Source organism: Leucoraja erinacea, chromosome 5 (genome assembly GCF_028641065.1).
Source record: "Leucoraja erinacea ecotype New England chromosome 5, Leri_hhj_1, whole genome shotgun sequence".
Classification (NCBI taxonomy): domain Eukaryota; kingdom Metazoa; phylum Chordata; class Chondrichthyes; order Rajiformes; family Rajidae; genus Leucoraja; species Leucoraja erinaceus.
This window is the reverse complement of record NC_073381.1, coordinates 89,199,432-89,212,721: the sequence shown is the minus strand read 5'-3', so window position 1 is coordinate 89,212,721 and position 13,290 is coordinate 89,199,432. Positions and strand designations below refer to the sequence as shown.

General features: G+C 44.5%; 1 long non-coding RNA gene across 1 annotated transcript in view; it reads right to left on the bottom strand.

Annotated features, from left to right (window-relative positions):
• Nucleotides 1–8,920, bottom strand: part of LOC129697531 (uncharacterized) — a 65,910-nt gene extending 56,990 nt beyond the window's left edge. The window contains exons 1-2 of the long non-coding RNA XR_008723540.1: nucleotides 7,259–8,920; nucleotides 976–1,044 (exon numbers count right to left, since the gene is read on the bottom strand). This is a non-coding gene — a long non-coding RNA (uncharacterized LOC129697531). The remainder of the gene's footprint in view (nucleotides 1–975; nucleotides 1,045–7,258) is intronic.
• Between the last annotated feature and the right edge of the window lie 4,370 nt (nucleotides 8,921–13,290).

Here is a 13,290-nt window from a genome sequence, read left to right as displayed (position 1 = left end):
GGATAGGTTAACTGGGAGAATGGGCCAAGGAATGGCAGATGGAATTCAACAATGGCAAGTGAGAGGTGTGCATTTTGTCAAGTCAATCCATGGTAGGACATATAGTTTGGCCTTTAAAAGTGTCATAGAGTGAAGAGACAAAGGGATATAAGTAGATGCTGGAAGGTTGTCATTAAGTTGATGTAGAAAAGATCCAGAAGAATGAAGAATAGAAAATGCACACCTCACACTTGCCAGGTGTGTTACCTGGACATTCGAATCAGAAGGAAAGGCTGTAAAAGATGAGACACTTTTCCCAGGATAGACACAAGATGCTGGAATAACTCAGTGGGACAGGCAGCATATCTGGATAGAAGGAATGGGTGACGTTTCGGTTCAAGACCCTTTCAGTCTGAAGAAGGGTCTCGACCTGAAACATCATCCCTTCCTTTTATCTAGAGATGATGCCTGTCCCGCTGAGTAACTCCAGCATTTTGTGTCTAACTTTGGTGTAAACCAGCATCTGCAGTTCCTTCCTACACAGTTTGCAGGTGACTGAACAGTGACCTGAGGAGGTATATAAAATCATGTGGTGTATGTTTCATTCGCAAGAAGAAGAAGATGGTGCAGAGATAAGGCGATAGTCACAGTCCTTTTCGCAAGAGTTGGGGAGTCCAGAACTGAAGGGCTGAGGTTTAAGACGAGAGGGGAAAGATTTAAAAGAAATCTGAGCATCAATTCAAGCACGGGGTGGTGCGTTTATGGAACGAGCTGCCAGAGGAAGTTAGAGAGATGCAATTGCTTTAAAAGAACTAACGGGAGGATAGTTACATGGACATGAAAGTTTAAGAGGGATATGGGCCAAACACGGGCAAATTAAATTCGCTCAGCTGTAAAACCTTTCTGTGTGGACGTTGGGCCAAAAGGCTTGTTTCTGTGCTGTGTAACGCTACTCAAAAGCTAAACAAGGGCTGTCAACAAAAACTACTGACTTACAGTTGCTGCAGGAAACTGAGTTGAGAGTTCAAATGGTTCTTCAGGAACCCAACATCCTTGCTCCAAAGACTGGAAAACAGCAAAGAAATAAATCTGTAACAAGCGTGATTTACGATGAATAAAACCAATTAATGTTGTGTCCATAAGTCAGAGTAGCAGAATTAGGCCACTCGGCCCACCGGGTGGATTCGCCATTCAGTCATGGCTGATCTATCTTTCCCTCTCCTCCATAATCCTGCCTTCTCCCCATAACCGTTGACACCCTCACTAATCAAGAATCTGTCAACCTCCGCTTTAAAAATACCCAATGACTTGGTCTCCCAAACCGTCTGTGGCAATGAATTCTGCAGATTTACCACCCCGTGACTAAATAAATGTCTCCTCATTTCTAAAGGTATCGTGTATCATCATCGCCTGTTGAATGTTTAGTAGAGTGTTAAATTTGTTCATGACACATGTATTTTTTATTTCTATTTATTTTTCATGCACACTGAATGGACACTGGTTGAGAAACGTTTTTTTGTTTCCTCTGGGTATGCGAATACTCAGGAAATGACAATAAAGATATACAATACAATACAATACAGTGTTACAGCATGACAGTTATAACATCATAACATTACACCAATGAAGAAACTCCTCACATTTCTAAAGGTATGTCCTTTTATTCTGAGTGTGCTCTCTGATCCTAGACTCTCACTCCAGGAGAGAGTGTTCCACATAAATAAGTTTCTAAATAACGGATAGGTTGCAATATGGAATATTGTAATAACTCAGTAACCCACTATTACTGAGGGTGACAGTAACAGCGGGTCTGTTGCATTCTGTGCTCTTAAAATGGCCTTCCCAACATCGGCGAGACCAAGTGTCGACGAAGCAATCATTTTGCAGAACACCGGCACTCTGTCTGCAATGGTCACCTTGACCTGAAAACAAAGAGGGACCCGGCGTGGTGGTGGGCGGGGGGAAGATAAGGCTCCGAGAGAACAATGAGGGACCGCATGGGGGAGGGGGGCTGATGAGAAAACAAAGAGGGAGCCGGCATGGAGGGGGGCTCCGAGAACAAAGAGGGAGCCGACCTCGGTACATGCAACAATAAAGTATCATTCCTTTCATCACACATTCTGTTGCATGTCATTTAATCTCCTACTCCCACACCAACCGTCTCCATTGCCACAGTGAGGGCAAATACAAATGAGAACGAGACAGCGGCCGGCACAGTGGCGCAGCGGTAGAGTTGCTGCCTCACAGCACCAGAGACCCAGGTTCGATCCCAACTACAGGTGATGTCTGGACAGAGTTTGTATTTTCTCCCTGTGACCCTGTGGGTTTTTTCCGGGTGCTCAGGTTTCCTCCCACAGTCCAAAGACGTGCAGGATTGTAAGTAAACTTGCTTATATAAATTGTCCCGTGTGTAGGATAAAACTAGTGCATGGTGTAATCGCTGGGCACCGTAAATTCAGTGGGCTGAAAGACCTGTTTCCGCACGGCATCTCCAAACTAAACACATGACATTCGGCCAAGGTAGCCGACAACTTTCACGTTCAAGTGAGTTTATTGTCATGTGTCCCTGATAGGACAATGAAATTCTTGCTTTGCTTCAGCACATAGAACATAGTAGGCCTTTACTACAAAACAGATAAGTGTGTCCATATACCATAATATAAATATATACACACATGAATAAATAAACTGATGAAGTGCAAATAACAGATAATGGGTTATTAATAATTAGAGTTTTGTCCGAGCCAGGTTTAATAGCCTGGTGGCTGTGGGGAAGTAGCTATTCCTGAACCTGGTTGTTGCAGTCGTCAGGCTCCTGTACCTTCTACCTGAAGGTAGCAGGGAGATGAGTGTGTGGCCAGGATGGTGTGGGTCTTTGATGATACTGCCAGCCTTTTTGAGGCAGCGACTGCGATAAATCCCCTCGATGGAAGGAAGGTCAGAGCCGATGATGGACTGGGCAGTTTACTACTTTTTGGTATGAACAGTGAACGGTCCATTTTCAGGTAACACACACCTCATCCTCCTGGCTTTCTCTCCCTTTCTTCACCTGTTCCATTCTCTTTCCACCCAAATTAAAAGTATACATGTACACAGATAAAAAAGATTTACAGGGACATGGGTCAAATGTGGGCATGTGGGGCCAGTGTAGATGGAGCATTTTGGTTGGTATGGGCAAGTTGGGCGTAACGGCCTGTTTGCATGCTGCCGGGCTCGGTGACTATTACTAATGTTTGTGACACCCTCCACCTGCCCAACACCCACACCTATCCACCTGGGTTTCCTTTCCTTTACCTTCCCGTCCTGTGTGGTATGGCTACCCAGCCTGCAGCTGTCCGTTTTTCATATTTTTTTAAATTTTTAGTTAGTTGGGTGTTTTGTTTTTAGGAGTTCTAGTCTTTTTTATGTGGAGGGTGGGAGGGGGAAACTACTTTCTAGGGTCCCTACCTGATCGGAGAGGCAGCTTTTCTCCGGCTGCACCCAAGTTAATTGGCTTAGGTTTGTATACTTGGTACAGTATAAGTGTGAATTGTCCCTAGTGTTTGTAGGCTTCTGTTAGGGCCTGTTTCCATGCTGTATCTCTAAACTAAACTAAATTACTACATGGATGTCAAGGGTTGCAGGGAGAAGGCAGGAAAATGGGATGAGGAGGCAAAGATCAACCATGATTGACTGGCGGAGTTGACTCGATGGGCCAAATGGCCAAATTCTACTCCTATAACTTGAGAACTCAGTTCTGACACCGGGTCTCAAACTTAAATGTAACCTATCCCTTTGCTGGTTGACCCGCTGAGTTATTCCAGAATGTAGAAACAAGGAACTGCAGATATTGGTTTATACCAAAGATAGATACAAAGTGCTGGAGTAACTCATTGGGTCAGGCAGCATCTCTGGTGAAAAAGAATGGGTGACGTTTTGGGTCGGGACCTTCTTCCAGAGTTTGCTGTTTGCAACAGGTCTATACCGACCCATTTTCACAACCTCTCAATTTCAGTTCTTCATTCATGAATTTTGCATGCAAAGAATTAAAAGGCAAAATACATAACAAGAACTCTCGACAAGCTGCAGATATCTTCAAAAGATAGACACAAAAAGCTGGAGTAACTCAGCGGGACAGGCAGCATCACTGGAGAGAAGGAATGATGAATGAAAGATATGCAAAAAAGTAACGATCATAAAGGAACTGGACCATTGTTAGCTGTTTGTAGGGTGAATGAGAAGCTTGGGTGGGGGAGGGATAGAGAGAGAGGGAATGCCGGGGCTCCCTGAAGTTAGAGGAATCCATATTCATACCACTGGGCTGCAGGCTGCCCAAGCGAAATATGAGGTGCTGTTCCTCCAATTTGTGTTTAGCCTCACTCTGACAATGGAGGAGACCGAGGACAGAAATGTCTGTGTAGGAATGGGAAGGAGAATTAAAGTGTTTGGCAACCGGGAGATCATGTTGGTTCAGGTGGGCTAAGGTGTTCCGCGAAATGATCGCCCAGTCCGAGTTTGGTCTCGCCGATGTACGAGTCCACACCTTGAACAAAGGGTAGTGTAGATGAGGTTTGGAGGAGGTGCAAGTGAACCTCTGTCTAACCTGAAAGGACTGTTGCAGTCCCTGTACAGAGTCGAGGGAGGAGGTATCGCTGCAGGTGTTGCATCTTCTGCGGTTGCAGAGGAAAGTACCTGGGGAGGGGGTGGTTTAAGTGGGAAGAGATGAATTAACCAGGGAGTTGCGGACTGAACGGTCTCTGCGGAAGGCAGAAAGGGGTGGAGATGGGAAAATGTGGCTCGTGGTGGTATCCCATTGGAGGTGGCAGAAATTTCAGAGGATTATGTGTTGTATGCGACGGCTGATGGGGTGGAAGGCAAGGACACCCAGAGAGGTGCGAATCTGTGGAATTCTCTGCCACAGAAGGCATTGGAGGCCAATTCACTGGATGTATTCAAGAGGGAGTTAGATTTAGCTCTTAAGGCTAATGAAATCAAGGTATAAGGGGAGAAAGCAGGAACTGGGTACTGATTTTAGATGATCAGCCATGATCATATTGCATGGCGGTGCTGGCTTGAAGGGCTGAATGACCTATTCCTGCTCTTATTTTCTATGTTTCTATGACTAGGGGGACTGTCTCCATTGTGACTAGGGGGAGGGGGAGCAAGGGCAGAGCACTGAGGAGACACGAGTGAGGGCCTCATCTATGACAGGAGAGGGGAACCCCCGTTCCCTAAAGAATGAGAACATCTCGGATGACCTAGTATCGAACACCTCATCTTGGGCACAGATGCGGCGAAGACAGAGGAATTTGGAGTAGGAGATAGAGTCTTTGCAGGAAGCAGGGTGGGAATAAGTGTAGTTGAGATAATTGTGGGAGTTAGTGGGTTTGCAATAGACGTCAGTCAACAGTCTATTTCCTGTGATGGAGACTGTGAGATGAAGAATACCTTCAGATGCCCTGATATAGTTAATTCCAACCTTAACTTAATTTAGAAAATATTGCCCTCTACTGGCACTGATCCATTTCAAACAACTGTGTCCTTAACATCGTAAACTATAGGCCAAGCTAATTCTGTAAACTGATCATAAACCAAATTCAAATTACAATGTCATTTGTTTTACAAATTGCAGCATAACAGAAATAATTGCAGATTAATTGAATAATCTTTATTTGTTTTCAATTGTGAAAAGGTTAAGACAAAATGGCTCAATAAGGAAACGTGAATTATTAAAATATTGCAATAATCATGTTGGAAAGGGCAGGAACGCAATATATCATGAACGGTAATAAAACAAACTAATAAGGTATATTGACCCAATGGCAAAAGCAATATTCTTACTTCATAGAATAATTAGATATCCATCCCATGTGGCAGAGCAGAAGGTAGCTTCCAAAGTTTGAATTGTAAGACAAGACAAATGTCATTTTGTAGTAATTTGTTGTAAAAACATTGTTGTAAAATGAATAACAAAAATGTTGGATGCATTTTCAGGATATTTAAAGTTTTATGTTTGTTAATATATGAAGACGAGGCAATAATTCTCTTGAAGGATTATTATTCTGAAACATAACTGCTCCACCCCACATAAATGCTGTCCAGCTCTTTGGAATTTCCAACAGTTTTCATAAATTCATGTTCAAGGAACATAATTAGGCCCATCGAGTCTACTCCGTCATTCAATCATGGCTGATCTATCTTTCCCTCTCAACCTCTGCCTTCTCCCAGCATCCCTAATACCTGGAATCTGACCCCCCAACCCAGCATTTTTTTTCTTTTTCGGACCACATCTTTTAGTTTAATATTTAGGAGTTCAGGAGGTAAAAGGAGAACATGGAATTTTAAGTGGATGCGTTAAAAGTAACACCGGAGGGAATTGATACTTTGGGGATACTACAGCTGATGTCTTTAATGTGACTATCAATGCTTAGGAACAAAATGAAGATTGAGCATGCACATCAGCACTTGAAGACGAGTATAATATTTACATACTGAATCAATGTCATCAGGATGACTTTTGTATTAGTTTACAAAAGTTAAAGGAAGAATCGGAGCCATCCTGAACAGAAAAAGAACCAACTTGTCCAAGCCTACCAGATGTCCCATCTAAGTTGGTCCTATTTGCCTACATTTGACCCACATCCCTCTAAACCATTCCTATCCAAGTACCTGTACATCTATCTTTCAAATGCTTTGCAGCGCCAGAGATTGGGGTTCGATCCTGACAACGGGCGCTGTCTGTATGGAGTTTGGATGCTCTCCCCCTGACCGCATGGGTTTCCTCTGACTGCTCTGGTTCCCTCCACATTGCAAAGACGTGCAGGTTTGTAGGTCAATTGGCTTCTGCAAATTGCCTCTTGTGTGGGATAATATAGAACTAGTATACTGGGGATCGCTGGTCAGCGCAGACTCAGTGAGCTGAAGGGCGAGTTTCCACGCTGTATATCTAATCTCATTTTAATCTCACCTTAATCTCATTTTAATATCATCTTAATCTCATTTTAATATCATCTTAATCTAATATAATCCAATTTATACATCCAAAATGTTGTTATAGTACCTGCCTAAATTACCGCCGCTGGCAAATAGTGTAACCGCCATTCTGATTGAAAATGTTCAGGCTCTCAGGTGCCTATTTCCTCTCTCACTTTAATAGGTTTAAACCACTTCCTCTGGTTCTTGATTCCCCTACCCTGGGGATACCAATTCAGAACTGTCATGTATTTTGTCCTTTATGTATGGATGGACACCTTTCACTTAAGTGAACGTTACAGATTAGTTTTCTGCAAGGTTAACCTACCCAGTCGAAGGACAAAGTCCAGCAGCCTTTGGCGATTCCAAACAAGACATTCATCGTGCGTCGTGGGCGTCCTGCTACAGCGTGAGTTGTCGTCTCCCATACTTTATCTCAGACAGAAAGCCACCCAACTGAATCACAACGCAATGGCCTGATTCCTGTTGAAGGTAACATACACTGTAGATGCAGGAACTTCAGATGCTGGTTTACAAAAAAAAGTGATGGAGTAACTGGCGGGCCAGGCAACATCACGGATAAGCGACTTTTTGAGTCCGGCCCCTTCTTCAGACTGAAGACAGATCCCATTCTGTTCTGACGGAAGAAGGGTCGTGACCCAAAACATCACCTATCCATGATCTCCAGAGATGCTGCCTGCCTGCCAGCACTTCATGTATTTTTAGCGTAACATACAAAACAGTATCAACAGTTCTCAAAGTTGTGCTATGAAATCTTAAGAGCAGTTTTCACAGATCCATGGGAGTTCAAGAACACAGAGTATTTCTGCAATGTCCATTTTTACAAAATGTAGATAAAGCAAAAAAAGCTAAAATTAAACTGCAAATAGATTACCCTTCCTATTAAACTTGTCTTGAATAATTAAGTTTCATTTTTTTTGAAACAGGTGTGTAATATAATGAAACGTCTGATGTGCAGACATACAGTATTCTGCATGATTTGTTCCCTTAACATCATAACGTCAATTGCTGTCAACAGGGAAGTCGTCACAAAGTTAATCGCTATCAGTGAACAAAGTTTGGTTGCTGTTAAGAAATTTGTAACTACACATCAAAAAAGTGCAAATTAAAGCTGTTTTAGTGTATTGAATTTGAAATGTCTGAAGTGTACAGCATGTTAATGTAATTATAGTAACAGATTCCTACAGCATGCTTTCTGGTGAATACAAAGTAATCCATTCTGCATGCAGATCCAAGTTGCTCTTTTTCACATTTTTTATTCACACTCACTTCTTTAAGACTAAACTATCATTAGAGAACAACTCTAAGAGAACAGTGCAGAACAATATAGAAACAAATGTCGAAACTGCTGATGCTGATTTCTATCAAAGATAGGCGAGGAAGTATCCCGACACAAAATATCACCTATCCATGTACTCCAGAGATGCCGAGTTATTTCATCACTTTGCATCTGTCTTTAATATATAAGCACAGGGCCGGCTTTCGGAGGTGCGGGGCCCAATTAGGAAAAATGTTCATACAAATATAAATAAATAATTATAAATGAGTCACATGTCATGAGTAATATGATAATTCGGAGGATAGTTTCTTTCACAGCGTGTGTGGAGTCTAGCCAGGGGTAAAGTTGCGGGGAGGGCAGGAGCATTGAGAAGGGGAGGTTCGGGTTCATGCCAGTAACTTGGTCACTCACCGCTGCCGTGGCGCTCCGGGCGCCACCGCATTGTGACCGGGGAGGGAAGCAGCTCGCGTGGCTACGAGTGGCCTCCATCACCGGACAGCGGAACCGACTGCCATCTCAGCGCCTTCTGCCGGCCCGCTCACCTCTGGCAGTACACTCCGTCTGAACAGTGAGGGGACCAGCTCAAGAGCAAATATCATAGAGTGGAGTGGGTCAGCAGGTGATGGATAACAGGACAGCGGGCGGTGGAGCTTACTCCTGTGTCAGCGCGAACAAGGGATCAATTGAGGTTACTCGCACTTACATATTTAGTAAGCTCCACCGTCCGCTGTCCTGTTATCCATCGCCCGCTGACCCGTTCTTGAGCTGTATGATCCCCGGCCGACCCCCTCCTTCTCAACGCTCCTGCCCTCCCCGCAACTTTACCCCTGGACAGACTACCCACACGCTCTGAAAGGAACTGCGCCCCTGCCCCCCCCCCCCCCCCCCCCCTCCCCAGCAGCGCTGTCCTTTTACAGTCGCTTTCCATCAGCTGCTAGCAATGAGGGATAGACTTGGCTATACCTCAGTACAGCAACCGTTCTTGATGTTGCTGTACTCAGGGATAAGGACCTACCCTTCGGCCTCCAAGATGCAGTTACATTTTCTAGCAATGTTACAACATTTTGAGATTTAAAAAATCAAGTCTGCAATTTATCCCATCAGATAAAACATAAAGAGAAGTTAAATTTGACACCTAATTCACTTTCATATCACATTCATTCAATGTGATCATGGCTGATCATCCAGTACCCCGTTCCTGCCTTCTCCTCATACCCCCTGACTCCGCTATTTTTAAGAGCCCTATCTAGCTCTCTCTTGAAAGCATCCAGAAAACCGGTCTCCACCACTCTGGCAGAGAATTCCACAGACTCACAACTCTCTGTGAGAAAGAGTGTTTCCTTGTCTCCATTCTAAATAGCTTACCCCTTATTCTTAAATTGTGGCCCCTGGTTCTGGACTCTCTCAACATCGGGAACATGTATTCTGCCTGAAGCGTGTCCAAACCCTTAATAATCTTATATGTTTCAATGATACCCTCTCATCCTTCTAAACACCAGATTGTACAAGCCCAGCCGCTCCATTCTCTCAGCATATGATAGTCCCGCCATCCCTGGAATTAACCTACGCTGCACTCCCTCAATAGCAAGAATGTCCTTCCTCAAATTAGGGGACCAAAACTGCACATAATACTCCAGGTGCGGTCTCACTAGAACTCTGTACAACTGCAGAAGGACCTCTTTGTTCCTATATTCGGTTCCTCTTGTTATAAAGGCCAACATGCCATTTCTTAGCGCTAACGGCAGGTACTCGGGAAACGTGGTAACTCGTGAAGATTTTTCAACATGTTGAAAAATGTCCACGAGTAAAATATACTCATTATGTAAAAATGTGATGCTTTTTAACACATAGTCATACCGTAGCAGCTCGTGAGTTTACCGTAGTAGGACCTGGTGTCCTATATCACTATTGTATGTTCATGATGGGAATAAGAATACTCTGTATATTCATTACCTTTAAATTGTAGTTTTATGTAATCCTCCCATAATTTCAGTTCCATTTCACAATATCTATCAGACATACAGAATGTTGCAAGGTAATCTCTTGCCCAAACTCCGTTGTATCTTTCTATCTCAATAAATATCACAAAATATGCCATTGTTTCAGCCACATTATGACAATATATAGAATGTAGGTTATTTGTTATCAGTCACCCCATCCCAGAAACAACAGTACTTAAAGAAGAACATTTGTTTTACTAATTTACGAGCATGTACCATACAGAGTCCGTTGATCCATATCCAACAAACTGTTGTGATAATTGCGTAAAAGGTATTATTGTCTAAGAAATTTGGTGTGGAATGATAATCCATCTCAGTACTCATTTAGGCAAGTCCCAAGCTATAGATAGATTTTCCCCCCCCCCAATCCCCCTCGCCCGATCTTCATTGAACCTACCATTTGACCGATCTTTTACTCAGCTGCTGTAATGTTTCCTTCCTATCAAAATCTCTGTGTAGCATCTCTGTCCCTATCTTCCAATTCCCACTTTGAAATAAAATACAACTTTCGACATAAACATTTCGCAGCAGGATCGCTATATAAATGCAAATATATGGTATTTTATCCTAGCATCCCCTCCTCACCCCCCTTACCACCACACAAGAAGCGTAACTTGAAGCATTTGCATTTGGAGAAGTTCGATACGGACCAGGAATGAAAATTAATAGCTATGAATCGATTAACAGCAAGCTACGAGGTAAGATTGAAACACCTGTCAGAGGGCTAAGAAACAATCCTGAGTTGACAGCGTATTGTTTTAAGTGAGCATTTTGCAGCGACCTCACCTTATATTCTGGTTAAATATTCTTTCCACGGAAATCTCCTATTTCACTTTGAAATTATATTCATTTATAACCGTTTGTAACATCAGTAACCACCTTAATGTTTGTGCGTTTAGTACCGGGTTTGCTCTAAACTATTTATTGTAATGTACTGTATCTTTTAAAAAAAACTATATCAACCAGGTGTGAAAATGACACTGAATCGAACGACGATTGAAAATGTGTGGGAATCGACTAATCGCGATCCTGCGGCAAAAATTTTATGTCGAAAATTGTATTTTATTTCAAAGTGGGAATTTGAAGCTAGGGACAGAGATGCTACACAGAGATTTTAAACTCGGGAGTACTCTTGGGTGAACTCGCACAGTGGGACAGGGCTGGAGGCAACATCTATGAAGCGAAGGAAATAACCAAAGTTTTGGGCCGGGTCTGAAGAAGGGTTTCGACCCGAAACTTTGCATGGGGGGGGGGGGGGGGGGGGGGGGGTGCAGGGAGTCAGATAGACTGCGTAATGACAGGGGGGGGGGGGATCCCAGTATGAGAGTGAGTCACCACCTGCGTACAGCATTCCCACATCCCTCTTCTCCACCAAGCAAGGCACACTCCTCTCTCCCCTCCGCCCTCTCCCCTCTTCCTTCCCTCATTCTCCCCCCTCTCTAAAGAAGGAGGGAACGGGAGGTAGGTAGAGGGAGATCTAAAGGGTAACTGGTTTTGGTCTCCAATCACCTCACAAAGAGCAGCCAACAGTGGTGGTGAGGCAGAAGGGAGAACTCTCTCTCTCTCTCCAATTCTCTCTCTCTCTCTCTCCCCTTCTCTCTCTCTCTCCCCCTTATCTCCCCCCTTCTCACTCTCTCTCTCCCCCTCTCCGGTTCCCCTCTCTCTCTCTCTCCCTTCTCTCTCTCACTCCCCCCTCTCTCTCCCCCCCCCTCTCTCTCTCCCCCCCTCTCTCCCCCCCTCTCCCCTCTTTCTTTCTGCTCTCTCCAATCTCCTCTCTCTCTCTCTCCCCCTTCCTCTCTCTTCTCTCTCCAATTCTCTCCCCCCCTCCCCCCCACTCCTCTACCCCCAGCCACGTTTATATCTACAGTTCACTCCATGAGTGTGTGTGTGAGAGCCGAGCAGTGTTTCTCATTCTGACTCGTATTGACGGTAATCGTGTCCAACTCTTAACTGAAAACGTGTGGTTTGCAAACCCCTCTCTCCGTCTCTCCACACTCCCTCCCCCCACACACACACACAGACAGAGACACACCCAGACACACATGCAGATAGAGACATACACACACAGCCACAGAGACACAGAAACACAGACACACACAGCCACAGAGACACACACACGCACAGACACACAGACACACAGAACACAGACACACACAGACACACAGACAGACAGTCACTCACACAGACAGACACACACACACACACAGACAGACAGACAGACACACACACACACACACACACACACAGACACAGACAGACACACACACACGGACATTAACCCCAACACCAATGTTAACACACGCAAACCTCCAACCTGGTCTGCCAGCACCGAAAGAGTTAACACAACCCCCAGACAATTTTTTTTTTAAACCCCCAGATCTGTTTATCCAGATTGTCTCCCTCTCGCACTTATCCGGACTGTTGTCTTTCGTTTCTGCTTCAAGTCTTTTAACTCTATCCCTCCCGACCAAGAGTGGGCCGGTACGCTGCCGATTTCATACAAATCTGACCCTTTCTCCCTCCCCCTCTCACTCACACACCGCCCGCCTGCCCGCTCCCGGCGTTTAGTGTTGAATACTCACGGCTGAGTTCGCTGCGGTGCTGGGGCTTGCTGCCCTGTTTGCGCCTGGCCAGAATCCCACAATCCCCCCAGAGCCTGGTACTATAGGCCGGCGAGCTTAATATCTTTGGTTGGAAAGTTACTGGAGAGTATTCTGATGGATAGGTTATACAGGCATTTAGACAGACAAGGGCAGATTAGGGATTGTCAGCATGGTTTTGTATGTGGGAGGTCGTATCTCATAAATCTGATTGTTTTTTGAAGACATGAATAAAAAGGTCGATGTAGGCAGAGCTGTAGATGTTGCATACATGGACCAGCAAAGTATTCCACAAGGTTTTGCATGATAGGCTGCTCTGGAAGGTTAGATGGCATGGGATCCAAGGAGAGATAGCCGAATGGACAGAAAATTCCCTTCATGGGAGGAAAGTGGACGATTGCTTCTCGGACTGGAGGCCTGTGACTGGTGGTGCACCTCAGGGTTCGGTGTAGGGCCCGTT